The sequence below is a fragment of the Hyla sarda genome, chromosome 4 (genome assembly GCF_029499605.1).
Source record: "Hyla sarda isolate aHylSar1 chromosome 4, aHylSar1.hap1, whole genome shotgun sequence".
NCBI classification, from domain to species: domain Eukaryota; kingdom Metazoa; phylum Chordata; class Amphibia; order Anura; family Hylidae; genus Hyla; species Hyla sarda.
The window spans coordinates 389,323,971-389,338,896 of NC_079192.1; positions in this window are offsets into that span (position 1 = coordinate 389,323,971).

The following is a 14,926-nucleotide window of genomic DNA, read 5'->3' on the forward strand; positions in this document are numbered from 1 at the left end:
TGGCATGTAGGCAGGTAGGGACCCTTTGTCCGTCCTATTAGCTAATTGGGACCCTGCAATTTTTGTCCCAATTAGCTCAACTGAACTAATGGCAATCGAATTCCGGCACTTTAGACATCAAGAACAACTTTGATCATGGTGTCTAAAGGGTTAATGCTGGACATCAGCCTGATCAATGATGTTCGGCATTAGCTGTGGGACCCAGCTGCTGAAAGACAGCCGGTACCCTCTGGGTATGACTCAGCTCATGAGAGTGCTTAATACAACCGGCTGAATCTGTCCCAGAGGAGCAGGCAAAAGGTTCCTCGTTGTCGGCGCTCTTGGCTATAGTAGACGTCCTGATATGAAGGCACAATGGCGGTGCGTCCTTGCAGAAAATAACCGAATTGGACAGGTAAGTAAATAAAACGAGATGTGTTTTATTATATTTAAAAGTGTATGGACTACGCGTTACGAGGGTCCAGCCCCTCGTAACGCATAGTTCGTACACTTTTAAATATAATAAAGTGCACCTCGTTTTATTTACTTACCTGTCCGATTCGGTTATTTTCTGCAAGGACGCACCGCCATTGTGCCTTCACATCAGGATGTCTACTATAGCCAAGAGCGCCGACAACGAGGAACCTTTTGCCTGCTCCTCCAGGATAGATTCAGCTTCCTATCACCGGTCAGAGATTCCCTCCGACACGGGACCTCCTCGGGCGGCTCCTGGCACTTCACCCCAGAACCCGGGTGTATGCGCTTATAGATGTTGTACTCTTTGTGCAACATCCCCAGGTTATAACCTTTTTACACTATTTAGCATTGCCTCCACCGGAGTAACGGCACAAGTGCGCTCTCTCTTTTGTCTCTCTCCTTCCCATTTTTTTCTTTCTCTACACATGCCTTAATACAACCGGAGAAGATACAGGAATTACATGTACGTTCTGGGATCTTTGGGGTAAAATGAGCACTGTCATTTGCAACAACTTTTTCTATAATGTAGATATCAACATTAGATGTACCGGTATTTTATAATATGCACTTGTTGACAAAAAAGTGTATTTTCACTGTCTAGAACACTGTCTTGTGCCTGCAGCTATTGCCTGTGTACTGAGACAAAATACAGAAAGTGTGAGGGGGAGCTGTCACCTCTGAAGAATGATGGAGGAAGTTTCCACATGAACTGTGTGGACAGGAGTCATGCTTACCCAAGGAAACGATCCCTCCTCCTCTTCAGTGAACTGCATGCAGTGTAAGCAACATAAATAAGAAAATTAAGGATGAAAACAGGATTTAAGATTAAAGAGTAATCCTGGATATTAAAAAATTAATAAATTAGACTTCAATGTAAGGTGAAGCAGCGAGTAACTGAATTTGTACATTTACAATGTGGCTAGGAAGCAGCCATAAGAACAGCGCTTGCTACATAGCATGTGAGCTCTGGCTGCTAGCAGCAGACAGGGACTCACAAATAATAGCTGACATTAGCGTTCACGCTGATGTCCACCATTAACCCCATAGATGCCATGATTAATGCCAATCATGGCATCTATAGTTAAACCAGGGATCCGTTAAATGCAGATGGCTGCCGGAGGTCTTCTTGTGCAGTCTGGAGATAATATAGCATAGTACTGAACAGTACATAGGAATTTCATGATTTATATTAATAAAAGTATTAATAAAATATAAAAAAAAATGTTTTTAAAAGTTTTTTATTCAGAATTAATTGATTTTTTTACCGCATCATATTTTAGAAAAAAAATTATTGAAAGGGTTTAACCCCTTAAGGGCATAGTGTTTTTCCGTTTTTGCACTTTCTTTTTTTTTTTTCCTGCTTACATTTAAAAAATCCTAACCCTTACAATTCTGCACCTAAAAATCCACATGATGGCTTATTTTTTGCGCCACAAATTCTACTTTGTAATGAAATTAGTCATTTTACCCAAAAATCTACGGCCAAACAGGAAAAAAAACTCACTGTGCGACAAAATGGAAGAAAAATTTTCATTTTATAACTTTTGGGGATTTCTGCGCACTACATCTTTCAGTAAAAATGAACCCTTATCTTTATTCTGTAGGTCAATTCGATTAGAATGATACTCTACTTATATAGGTTTGGTTTTGTAATTTTTCTGAAAAAAATGATAACTACATGCAGGAAAATGTAGACGTTTAACCGCTTAACGATGCAGGACGTAAATGTACGTCCTGGTGAGCTGGTACTTAACGCACCAGGACATACATTTACGTCCTAAGCATAACCACGAGCATCAGAGCGATAAAGCGCGGCAGGTCCCTGGCTGATCGTAGCCAGGGACCCGCCGGTAATGGCGGACATCCGTGATCCCGCGGATGTCGGCCCTTAACCCCTCAGATGCCGTTATCAATACAGATCACGACATCTGCAGCATTGCGGTCACTAAAATGGATGATCAGATCGCCCACAGCCCTGGTACTGGCCACGAGTGCTCTCCTGTCCCGTCCTCCTCTGCCTGCGGTGCCGCGGTTCACATCACGGGACGCACAGGCATGTGAACGTCTGGCCATTACTTAACTCCTGCTTCCTCTGATGTTCCAGGTCGCAGTTGTGTGTGTATCAGCCCTCTAGGGCACGCTCGTAGGTTCTCTGCAATTTAAAGGGCCAATACGCCCTTAATTGGTTACTGCTGCTCGCTGACACTATAAGTGTCAGCACTTCCTGTTCCCCTTTGCTGGATGTTTGTGCTCACTTGCCTAAGAGAAAGTGTTGCCGTTGTGTATTGCTTACTGTGTACCTTACCACTTACTCTGTGACCTGACCTTGCTCCTGTGCCGCCTGCCCTCTGACCTCCTAGCTACGTTCCTGTGTCAATTGGTGTGATCTAGCTATGTTCCTGACTACGCTCCTGTGCCACCTGCCCTGACCTCTTGCCTGTCCAGACTTCAAGTTGCCTTATCCTTCTTGTGCCATGCTTCACCTTAGCAGCCTGTGTGGACGAGTCATACCAGGAGTAAAGACCTGGGTGCCGCCTGCCGCAGCAAGTACATCCCACTTTGCGGTGGGCTCTGGAGAAAATTTACGGCACCTTAGACTCCGCTCCCTGGTATAGCCCAAGTCATCATACACACAAGTTCGGCGGATCCACATCACCACTGCCGTTACAATAACTGATCCGTGTAAAGGAAAGAATAAATGGGGCCATGTATCGTGAGATTTTGAGTGAAAACTTCCTTACATCAGCAAGGGCATTGCAGATGAAATGTGACTGTTTTTTTTTTTAGCATGACAATTATCCCAAAACACACCACCCAAGCAAAGAAGGAGTGGCTTCATAAGAGGCATTTCAAGGTCCTGGAGTGACCAAACCTTTCTCGAGATCTCAAACCCATAGAAAACCTTTGGAGGGAGTTGAAAGTCTGTGTTGCCCGGTGAGAGCCCCAAAACATCACTGCTCCTAGTGGAGATCTGCATAGAGGAATGGGCCACAATACCAGCAACAGTGTGTGAAAACCTTGTGAAAACTTACAGAAAATGTTTGACCTCTGTCATTGCTAACAAAAGGTATATAACAAAGTATTGAGATTAACTTTTGTTATTGACCAAATACTAATTTTCCACCATAATTTGCAAATAAATTCTTGAAATCAGACAATGTGATTTTATGGATTTTTTTTCTCATTAGGTCTCTCATAGTTGAGGTATATCTATGATGAAAATTACAGGCCTCTCTCATCTTTCTAAGTTGGAGAACTTGCACAATTGGTGGCTGACTAAATACTTTTTTGCCCCACTGTAAGGAGGAAAAAACGAGAAAGCAAAAATTAAATTGTCTGTATCCACCCCTAGACATGTTATTTTTTATCCAATGGATAGAGGATAACATATCTGATCACTGGGGGTCCAGCCGCTGGGACACCCTGCGATCTCCAGGCCAGGGGCACCTGTGATGCCATGCCCCCTCCATTCATGTCTATGGGAGGGGGCACGGCGGCTACTACACAGCCGTCACGCCTCCTCCCATAGACATGAATAGAGGAGACGTGGCAGCTGTGTTCACCTATCATCTGGCATGGAGCAGAGTTTGCTGACTGGGATGCTGTGGCAGAGATCGCGGGGGTCCCCAACCCCCGTGATCAGACATGTTATGCCCTATCCTTTGGATAGGGGATAACATGTCTAGCAACGGAGTACTCCTTTAAGGAGTTAAATTCAAATTTGCAACATTACAGCGATCTTATAATAAAATAGGCAAAGTAAAATATCTGTGATGCTTCCATTAAAAACTGTGAAGAAGACCATAACCCTCTCCAAGAGCCATGGAAAGCCAGCCAGATAGATCAAAACTCAATGACGCCTTACTGGGGAACATACATATATATATATATATATATATATATATATATATATATATATATATATGGGGAAAAAAAACATTACAACTGATGTCATATTTTAAGCTTAAATTTAGTTGCCAGCTTTTACAATACAGATCAATACAAACCTATTGACATTGTAATGTAATTGAAATGACTAAAACTGACAGCCAGTCCCCAAACACCTTTGTCAGACCTGCACTAAGCTATCTGGCTGCTGTATAATTCCTGAATCTAAGTGCAGTCTACAATCATTTACCAAGATAATATTTACCTAGATTGCATATAAATAATACCTGCATTACCGAGAGCCAATATCAGGGTTACAATACAGGCATGAATAATACATTAAAGGCAAAATAATTGATATTAAATTGATAGACAGTAATTACATGGGTGCTGAGAACATTATTAGCACATGCTGGAATCTACGGTATATTCATGTGATAAAGGAATTACAGGAATTAACTAAATGTGGTGATTGTGCCGATGCCGGAATCGTCAATATAACATTCTTCGCAGTACCGAGAATATTTCATGGATATAAACAAGAACAGTTTAATGGGCCCTTATTAATCCCGGGCATAAAAGTGATAGATATCTTTGGGTGTAGGGGGGATATTACAGGCGTGTTTAATAATGCAAGCGTATGGATTCAATTGTTATTAATGTAAAGCATCAATGGTATTTGCTAAACTCATTCTCTTGTTTTTCTTGCCTCCAATTAAGATGTCGGGATTATTGCTGACATTAATACAAAGGTCATTTTTATGTACCCTCCATGGAATTGAAGAATTTTAATAACAACAGGAGGTAATTTTGTTTAAATCTGAGAGTTCTGTTTGAATTTTTAACTATATTATTTATTCTGTTTTGGAGCTGAGTTTGTGAATGTTGCAGAAGGAGTTAGATGTGGCACTGGAGCCTGGGCAGGTTAGGATCTAACACCTCTAACTCCTTCTGCAACATTCACAAACTCAGCTCCAAAACAGAATAAATAATATAGTTAAAAACTCAAACAGAACTCTCAGATTTAAACAAAATTACTTCCTGTTGTTATTAAAATTCTTGTTCCGTTCGTGGCGGCTGTGCCACCTTTCACCATCCAAACAATAGCCCTGCATATTGTAGGGACTTTTATCATTCCCCCATGTGACTGGCCCAGCCCTCACATCTTCTCATTGGCTGGGCCAGTCATATAGGATCAGAACCAACCCTGGGGATCACGCTTCTCCCAGGTGGGATATTTAAACCTTCTGTGTGTCTTTCCCTGTGCCCAGGATAGAGGTAAATTTTCTATACAAGCATTTTTCATCCCCTTAAACATTCTGAGACTTGACCTTGGCTTCTGCAATGACTATCCCTCTTTCTGCTAGTTTTAATATAGGTTTTATCCCTCTTTCTGCTAGTTTTGATCTAGGTTTGACTCATTTTCTATCCTGACTATGCTTTTGTCTTGCAATTTTGTTCCTTATTTTCCTGTATGTTGCCAACTTAGTTTTTCTGACTATTCCGACCAAACTACAATGACATGTAGTCCAGTTTAGGGACCAGTACTATAAGGGCTGTTTTAATGTCTGTTTATTTGTTTTTGTATTTTTCTGTTTAGGTGTGTATTCACGCACTAGTTTGTTCTGAGAAGTTTGCTCTTTTCCCAGGATTGGGAATGGTTAACGCTCAGAAGTAGGGATGAGCTAATCGAATCTGACGAATCTGAATTTGTTACGAATTTCAGGAAAAATTTGACTCGTAACGAATGCTAATATTGCCGTGATTCGATCGTGCTAATCGCTTCATTAAATATATACATGTGAGGACATGGGGCAAGGAATCCTGGGAAGGCAGGAACAAAGGTCAGCAGGATGACCCTTAATCACATGCAGCATGCAGCCTATCAGCAGTCTGCCACCCCTGTGATGTCACAGCCCTATATAATTGGCAGCCATCTTGCGGCCAGTCACATTACAGAGAGAGAGAGGGACAGAGAGCAGTGTGTTGCACAAAAAAGCTTCTTTACAGCAGCGATTTACCTCAAGCCCAAATCCAGCCTAGAAGCACTGATACGGAAGGGAGTGAGATTGAGAGAGAAAGTGCAATTTTGGGTGTAGTACGCAGTGACTGTGTGCTGCAGCACTGGTGTGTACAACAACTGAAAAGCTAATAGTAAGCAGCCAGTTAGGGTGAGCAGAGCACTAAAAGCATATTGTCCTCTATTAAGTGTAACCTGTGCGTACATCTAAGTGATGTACCATTTTGTTACTGTTAAAGTCTTAAGGGCCTAGCTACTGTGAAAGGCCAGCCAAATGGACAAACCTTCTGGTGTTGTAGACAAATACTGTTTTAAGTGTACTGGAGCGCATTGTCCTCTCCTCATAAGTGCATACCAAATAAGTACATCTAAGTGGTGTACCATTTTGTTCCTGTTAAAATCTTAAGGGCATAGATACTATGAAAGGCCAGCCAAAAGTACACACCTGCTGTTGTTGTAGACAAATACTGTTTTAAGCATAGTGAAGCATATTTTACATGCCTCATGTCAGGTAGAGAAGTGCCAGGACGTGCAGAGGAGTGGCAGAGGCCTAAATTCATCAGGCAGAGGTAGCAGCAGACTAGGGGCAAGTGGCAGCAGGAGTTGCAGCGAGAGGCCTGAGCTCCGGTATCAGCTAGCGGTCGTGTCTCGACCATCTGCTGTCATCAATTGGTTAACACGGTCATCCACTTCATCACAAGTGACTTCTGACAACCTCAGTCAACAGTAAGTGGGTTCCTCAGACACAATCCTCAGCTGTACAACAAAAACATGAAAAAGAGCACTACTGTGTGGGGTATAACAAATCAATAAGTATTAGAAATGTATGGGATTGCCCAAAATTGGGTATTCATGTAAAATATAATAAATGTATATATACAACTCAACCCCTAGCCACGTAGGCAAAACAGCCTCTTTATTAGACTCCAAGTAATAATAAACCCAAAGAAAAAAGGAGCTACTCAAAAATGATAGGTCAAATATAAACTTTATTTCATAATATTAAAAACATAGTGCAATATGTTAAAAAAAGGAGGAATACGGCACAGAAAGGCGGCATACCTGGGACAATGGCAATAAATGTGCAAATACTGCTAAATCTCATTAAATTTGTGTGTACAATTACTGAGGCAAAGAGGTACAGTAGGTGCATATGCTGGCAATTCCAGTTAAAGTGCAAGTGCAAACAGGATAAGGCCTAAGCATTGATCATATGGTAACAAATAAGCAACATATACATACCACAGTAATATAGAGAAAATACTGCAAGTCCCAGGATGCCAACACCCCTACACGTGTTTCACGAAGGTCAGCAGACCGAAGCTGTTTTACATGTCCAATTGGGAGATGGACTTTGAAAAGACCTTTGATCCGGGTCCAAGATGATGGAGACCAGTGATAAGCTGAGCAACAGTGTGATGTAACAAGCCAGGGTCCAGCCTTCTCCCTGGTGCCCGGGCCTGCAGTGTGACATGTCGGGCACCAAAAGTAGGAATAATACAGGGGGGCGGAGCATGATTAGTGATTCCAGCGGCAGTGGTGGAGCGGTAGAAGTTAATTTAAGGTTTATTATTTTGGTTGCGACAACCCCGGTATAATGATAATATATATTTTTTTTGCCTCTTTGAAGTCTAAGCTGTGTAATGTTGCTGTGTTAAATTTCCTATTGCACTACAGCACATCACCTAAAGCTCTTTAAAGAAAAAATTCCAAACCTATTGTACCATACCAGCTAAATTATTGATAAATTATACTTGATAGGCTTGTTACCTTCAATTTACTGCATATCAGGGTGACACAATAAATAATGTATCACATCAACAATAGCACTACCTGCTGCACTTCCCTTTCTTTTTGAATAAAAAAACACAAACAAATAAAGTAATTAAACATTTATGCTTTATCTCATGAACAGGGAATATATAAATAGCAGAATCACTGCAGCTCTACACTCAAGTACGACAAACAGAGATTCAAGAAGTAAATAATCAGGATTGTAAGACAAAAGGTGAAAAACTGGCAGACTCAAAGCCTCCTCTGACACTTCAAAGTGTTAAGTACATAACTGTCTCAATTTACTAACACTTGACCTTCTGTGATATTGGAAATGCACATTCAAGGCTGCGGAACCTGAGAACCACAAGATGATTAAATTAGGAAGTGTAAGAACCAAACACAGTAGTTCTGAGCACATAGTATTCTAAAGAATATTATAGACAAATAGATAGAGAGATAGATAGATACAGAAAGACAGACAGACAGACAGATAGATAGATAGATAGATAGATAGACAGGTAGATAGATAAAAATCCGAGAAGAGCAGCACAACTCGAGATTGCAGTCCAGTAGTAGGTGCACGCTGGTTTAGAGCCCGGGTGAGTGGCTCTCAAAATGTAGAATCCACAATACCAACAGCACACACAATTTGGTGCAAAAAACTGTGAAAAATGTATTGCATCATTCCAGTGTTACAGAAGTAACGTTTCTGCGACCTCTCGTCGCCATTTTCAAGCTTGAAAATGCCGACAAGAGGGTGCAGAAACGTTGCTTCTGTAACATTGGAATGATGCAATACATTTTCCACATTTTTTTCCACAAAATTTTGTGTGCTGTTGGTATCTTGGGTTCTAGATAGATAGATAGATATGAGATAGATAGATATAAGACAGACAGATAGATAGATAGATATTAGATAGATACATATGAGATAGATAGATAGATAGATAGATAGATACAAACAAGAAAGTTGCAACAGCACTCTAGGTCAAAAAATGGAGGCTCTCAGCGCACTTTTTGATCTGATAGATGGATAGATAGATATGAGATAGATAGATAAATAGATAGATATGAGACAGATCGATAGATAGATGATATATAGATAGATAGATAGTAGTAAAATATGATGCAGCACTCCACAAGTTGCAAAGAAAAGGGTGGTTTTATTCCATCATGTGCATAGACAACGTTTCACCAGTCTCACACTGGCTTTTTCAAGTGAATCATAGTGATACAGGTGGGTATTTATAGACCGCCCACCAGGTCATGTGACACAGGTAATACATGATTAACATATGTAAACAAAGAAGTCATAGGAGAAAATTGTGCAATCCATAATGCAAACAATCATTTATACAGTGTTGAATTCATATATAGACATCGGATGATCATCTGGTATAAAGATATCAATATTAAGCATAATAAATCAGAAGTGCAGTAGTAGTGATCAATAATTACGTGCAAAGTCGTGAATGCCTTCCGGGGTCCTGCCGCGATGTATCCCGATCACAGGCGCCAAAGCTCCGGATGTGTTGTGTGCATGACTGTAGAGTAGAAGTATTTCCGGGTCCGGATGAGACGTAACACCAGGAGCGCGTCTTCGCATCCATGGTAAGCCGACTCCGGACCGCGCCGTGGCTGACACATGCTCAGAAGTGTCCCACTGCTTGTCAGTGAAAAACTGCTCATGCGCATAGTGGAAGTTAGGATTCAAAGCCGTATCTATATCGCCGCAAAGTCCACAAACTGTATATTGACTAAATTTGCTCAGCGTCCTTATGTAGTAGATGCAGCACTAAATAAAGAGATAGTGTATCAATTCCTGGGGGACAGCAAATTGAGGTCTCAGTGGGAGCTGAAAATAGTAAAAAACAGCAGACAAGAGGGAAGATAAGTGGGCTGATGCAGTCACTGATGCTTGGTCTCGTAGAAATCAAATAGTGGGCTCCATATCTCGTGGTTGCCCCTAGCAACCTACCACAGTAGCCACAAGCTGTAAAAATAGAAAAGAGGGTAATGACTAGCTCCAGTCGGCGTATTTGAGCCGACTCCACTCTCCAGACATACTATAATGAGTTTACTGGTGTACATGAACCGGGATCGTTCTACCATCAGCATATATGGACCAAAGTTTCATCAGGGTGTATGGACCGATATCCGTGTCATAGTAGACTGTAGAGTTAATAGCTGAAAAATAGAAAAGTGGGAAATATTGGAATAATCTAAATTGCTCCACCATGCAAAAACATTTGTCTTCGTGCATAGATAACAGGGTCCATTGCGTGTCAGGTTCTATATTTAGGAGGTGTCTTGTGAGTATTGTCCATGGACATGGACTGTCTCTGCACCAAATATGTAACAGTATTCCTCATTCACATCGGGTATTTTACTGTCCAAACCATATAACCCACGCTGTCTTTGAACCTGTATCTAAATCGCACCCTCATGCAGAAAACATTCATACTGGAGTATAGGTTATCAGCTAGTGAGTCCTTTGCAAATTGATAAGTAAAGATGGGTATGTGGAGGGGGAGTTGTGTCAATTACCCAAAGAGCGAGAAGTGAAGACTAGTAGTAGCTGTATAATTAATTGCTGTCTCCTCAGGAATATGAAGGTAGAGTGAGCGGGATATAACTTGTGGAGTGGAATGACGTCAAGGCAGGTACCCGGAAGGCATGTGAACTAAAAATAGAGAGAAAAAAAGCGAGTTAGTTACAAGAATAAATCGCTATTCACCTCTAGCAGGGTTCATACCCCCCAACATCTAGGGCTAGACCCTATTAGCGCCTCAACATCTTCAGTAAGACAGTGAACTCCACATTGAGTCCATTTGGTTTAAGTGTATTAAGGCTGTGAATCCACTTGAGTTCTCTAACCTGGAGGGACTTTGTGGACTTTGCGGAGATATGGATACTGCCTTGAATCCTTACTTCCACTATGCGCATGAGCAGTTTTTCACTGACAAGCAGTGCGACTCTTCTGAGCATGCGTCAGCCACGGTGCGGTCCGGAGTCGGGTTACCATGGATGCGAGGACGCGCTCCTGGTGTTGCGTCTCATCCGGACCCGGAAATACTTCTACTCTACAGTGATGCACACAACACATCCGGCGCTTTGGCGCCTGTGATCGGGATACATCGCGGCAGGACCCCGGAAGGCATTCACGACTTTGCACGTAATTATTGATCACTACTACTGCACTTTTGATTTATTATGCTTAATATTGATATCTTTATACCAGATGATCATCCGATGTCTATATATGAATTCAACACTGTATAAATGATTGTTTGCATTATGGATTGCACAATTTTCTCCTATGACTTCTTTGTTTACATATGTTAATCATGTATTACCTGTGTCACATGACCTGGTGGGCGGTCTATAAATACCCACCTGTATCACTATGATTCACTTGAAAAAGCCAGTGTGAGACTGGTGAAACGTTGTCTATGCACATGATGGAATAAAACCACCCTTTTCTTTGCAACTTGTGGAGTGCTGCATCATATTTTACTACTATCTGGATTGAGGAACCGACGGACCCAGGTTCCAATTATGCGGGCACCCTTAACCTCACTTTTCTTCTGGATATTGGTTGTGCCGTTTTTATTTGCTTTAAATAGATAGATATATATGAGATAGATAGATAGACATGAGATAGATAGATAGATATGAGATAGATATGAGATAGATAGATAGATAGATATGAGATAGAAAGATATTAGATAGAGCGATAGATAGATATGAAATAGATATAGATAGATAACAAAAAAGAACACAACAATTGCAGTACTTCAAATGAAGTATTATGGTGAAAAATAATAGGTGTTTATTCCATCCAAAGTGCAAAGTTTTGGTCAGCCACTGCGACCGTTTTCATGCATTGGATGCAGTGGGCGACTGAAACATTGCACTTTGGATGGAATAAACACCTATTCTTTTTCACCATAATACTTCATTTGAAGTACTGCAATTATTGTGTTCTTTTGTATTTGTATTGTGCACCTACACGTATGCACATTGGTTGTGCTGCTTCTCTGGATTTCTAGATAGATAGATAGATAATCCAAATAGTAGAAAGATCGGCACACAAAACTTTTGGTGAAAAAGATATGTGGCTTTATTCACCCAACATCAGAGGCGACGTTTCGGCTGCCTCTCGCAGCCATTGTCAAGGCCGGACAACGGCTGCAAGAGGCAGCCGAAACGTCGGCACAAAAAGTTTTGTGTGACGCTATCTTTCTACTATTTGGATTATCTGGGACTTCCTTGTGACCAAGTCCATCTACAGGGTGGGCCATTTATATGGATACACCTTAAAGTGTAGCTCCCACCAAGTAATATATAATCTAATATGTCCCTACCTATTAGTAATCTAACCCTAACCCCCTACCTGGCTTTAAAAAACTTTTAAATCGCTTTAATAGAGCAGATTTAGTGCTTCTAAATTTGCTCTATAAAGCAGGGCAGGAAGCAGCGCTTCCCAGCAGGCAAGATGTCACTGATGCCTTGCTGGGCGCTTGCTTCCGCCCTCAGATCATCTATGCAGCATCCTGTCGGGAGCGCGCATAGATGATCTGCCAATAGCACGGCAGGCAGCTCCGGGGTCTCCTCCTCCCTGTGTACCTGTGCATGTGCTATCCAGGGAGGAGGAGTAGAGGAGCATCGCCGGCCTGCCGTGCACAATATTACAGCCGGGAGTTGTAGTTGGCATGCTGGGAGTTGTAGTTGCCGGATCCCAACCAGAACATGTTGCTGCTATAATTATTATTGTTTGTAAAGAAATATAAGATCTCAGATCAGACTTACCCATCCGGAGGATCAGCGCAGCAATGAGTGCGCACGCTGCCTCTGGACAGGGTAACGGAGGCAGGCGGGGCCGCGCGCGAGGCCAGTGGAGCTGGCCAATGCGCGCAGCCCCAGCTATCAGCGTGCTCGCTCTTACCTGTTTAATTGACAGGCGGGAGCGAGCACAGCAGTGCCTGAATTTCGACTTATTGCCAGGCTGAAATGAGTCAAAATTCAGTGGTGACGTCACTGCTGAATGCATTCGGCCACTAGGAGGGCGACTCCTAGTGGCCAAATTTAAAAATGATTTTAAACTTATTTAAAATCACTTTTTTAATTAAAGTATATTAGAGATATGTTGTAGTACAACATATCATTTTTTTTTTTTACTTGACAGTGCCCATTTAATAAAATGGGAATGGTTGATGATATTAACTTCCTGTTTGTGGCACATTAGTATATGTGAGGGGGAAAACTTTTCAAGATGGGTGGTCACCATGGCGGCTATTTTGAAGTCGGCCATTTTGAATTCAACTTTTCTTTTTTCAATAGGAAGAGGGTCATGTGACACATTGAAACTTATTGTTAATTTCACAAGAAAAACAATGGTGTGCTTGGTTTTAACGTAACTTTATTCTTTCAAGAGTTATTTACAAGTTTCTGACCACTTATAAAATGTGTTCAATGTGCTGCCCATTGTGTTGGATTGTCAATGCAACCCTCTTCTCCTACTCTTCACACACTGTGCTAGCATTTCTCCTGCGGCGTTGTTATCAGTGTGTGAAGAGTGGGAGAAGAGGGCAGCATTGACAATCCAACACAATGGGCAGCACATTGAACACATTTTATAAGTGGTCAGAAACTTGTAAATAATTCATGAAAAAATTAAGTTAAATTAAAAATGGCCACCATGGTCACCCCCCATCTTGAAAAGTTTCCCTCCTCACATATACTAATGTGCCACAAACATGAAGTTAATATCACCAACCATTCACATTTTATTAACGTGTATCCATATAAATGGCCCACCCTGTATAGCGAGCAACCACCAGAATATTTTCAAAGTGCTGCCCAAATTTCTTCAAACTACATAGATAGATAGATATGAGATGAATAGTGTAAGCAGGCAGTTGGTAAAATAGAAGACTGGAGGAATGTTTCACTGAGAATTCTTGCCTCAGTGACTTCAGAGTGGAGTTTAGGTCTTTGTTTTGAGGCTGTTTAGGTTTCTATTACACTACATGCTAGAAGTGAAACTTATTGCTGTATGTAAATTATTACAATTAACCCAAGATTATTAAACTGTGACACCTGTCTGTTTAGGTATGTTTGCTTGCTGGCAAGACTGTTTGAAGGGTCCTGTTCTACAGTACATATACATGAGATAGATAATTTGTTTCAGATTCATTTAATCCCTGCCCCTATACAGCAGAGCAGACTAGAGGTTTGCAGTGATGCTGTATACATCAAAGCTTCCTTTCTCTACTGTCACCAGGCCCAGCAGTCTGCACCCGGACCAGCAGTTCAATGCACTGTGCAAGAGCAGGGACTCCTGTCTTTGACAGGAGTCTCTACTCCTGTACAGTATATACTTTTCATAGGCAGTCAAGACAATCGTGGCACTTCTAAAATCTAAAACCCATCTAACGTTGAGATTTGTCTAAATACTGGCTCATCTTCAGTTTATCTTACAAGACCAAAAAAATTCTTCTTGGTCTTCGCCCAGTCAAGGCATTGTTCTGCTCGAAGCAAATGCAGAATTTACGTAGTGAAGTTTAAAAAACATTTTCAAATTAAACATAAAAAAAAAAATTATTATTGCTCTGGTGAATGATACTTTGTTTCACAGTTCATATTTGATGATCTATGGGATGGAACATCTCGTTTTTTCATTTTGAGGCTTTCATAGGGTAAATCACCTTTTGGAAGAAAAATGCATTCATATTTTTTAATTAAAGCCCAGGACACCTCGAGATCTCTGTACAGATAAGATTT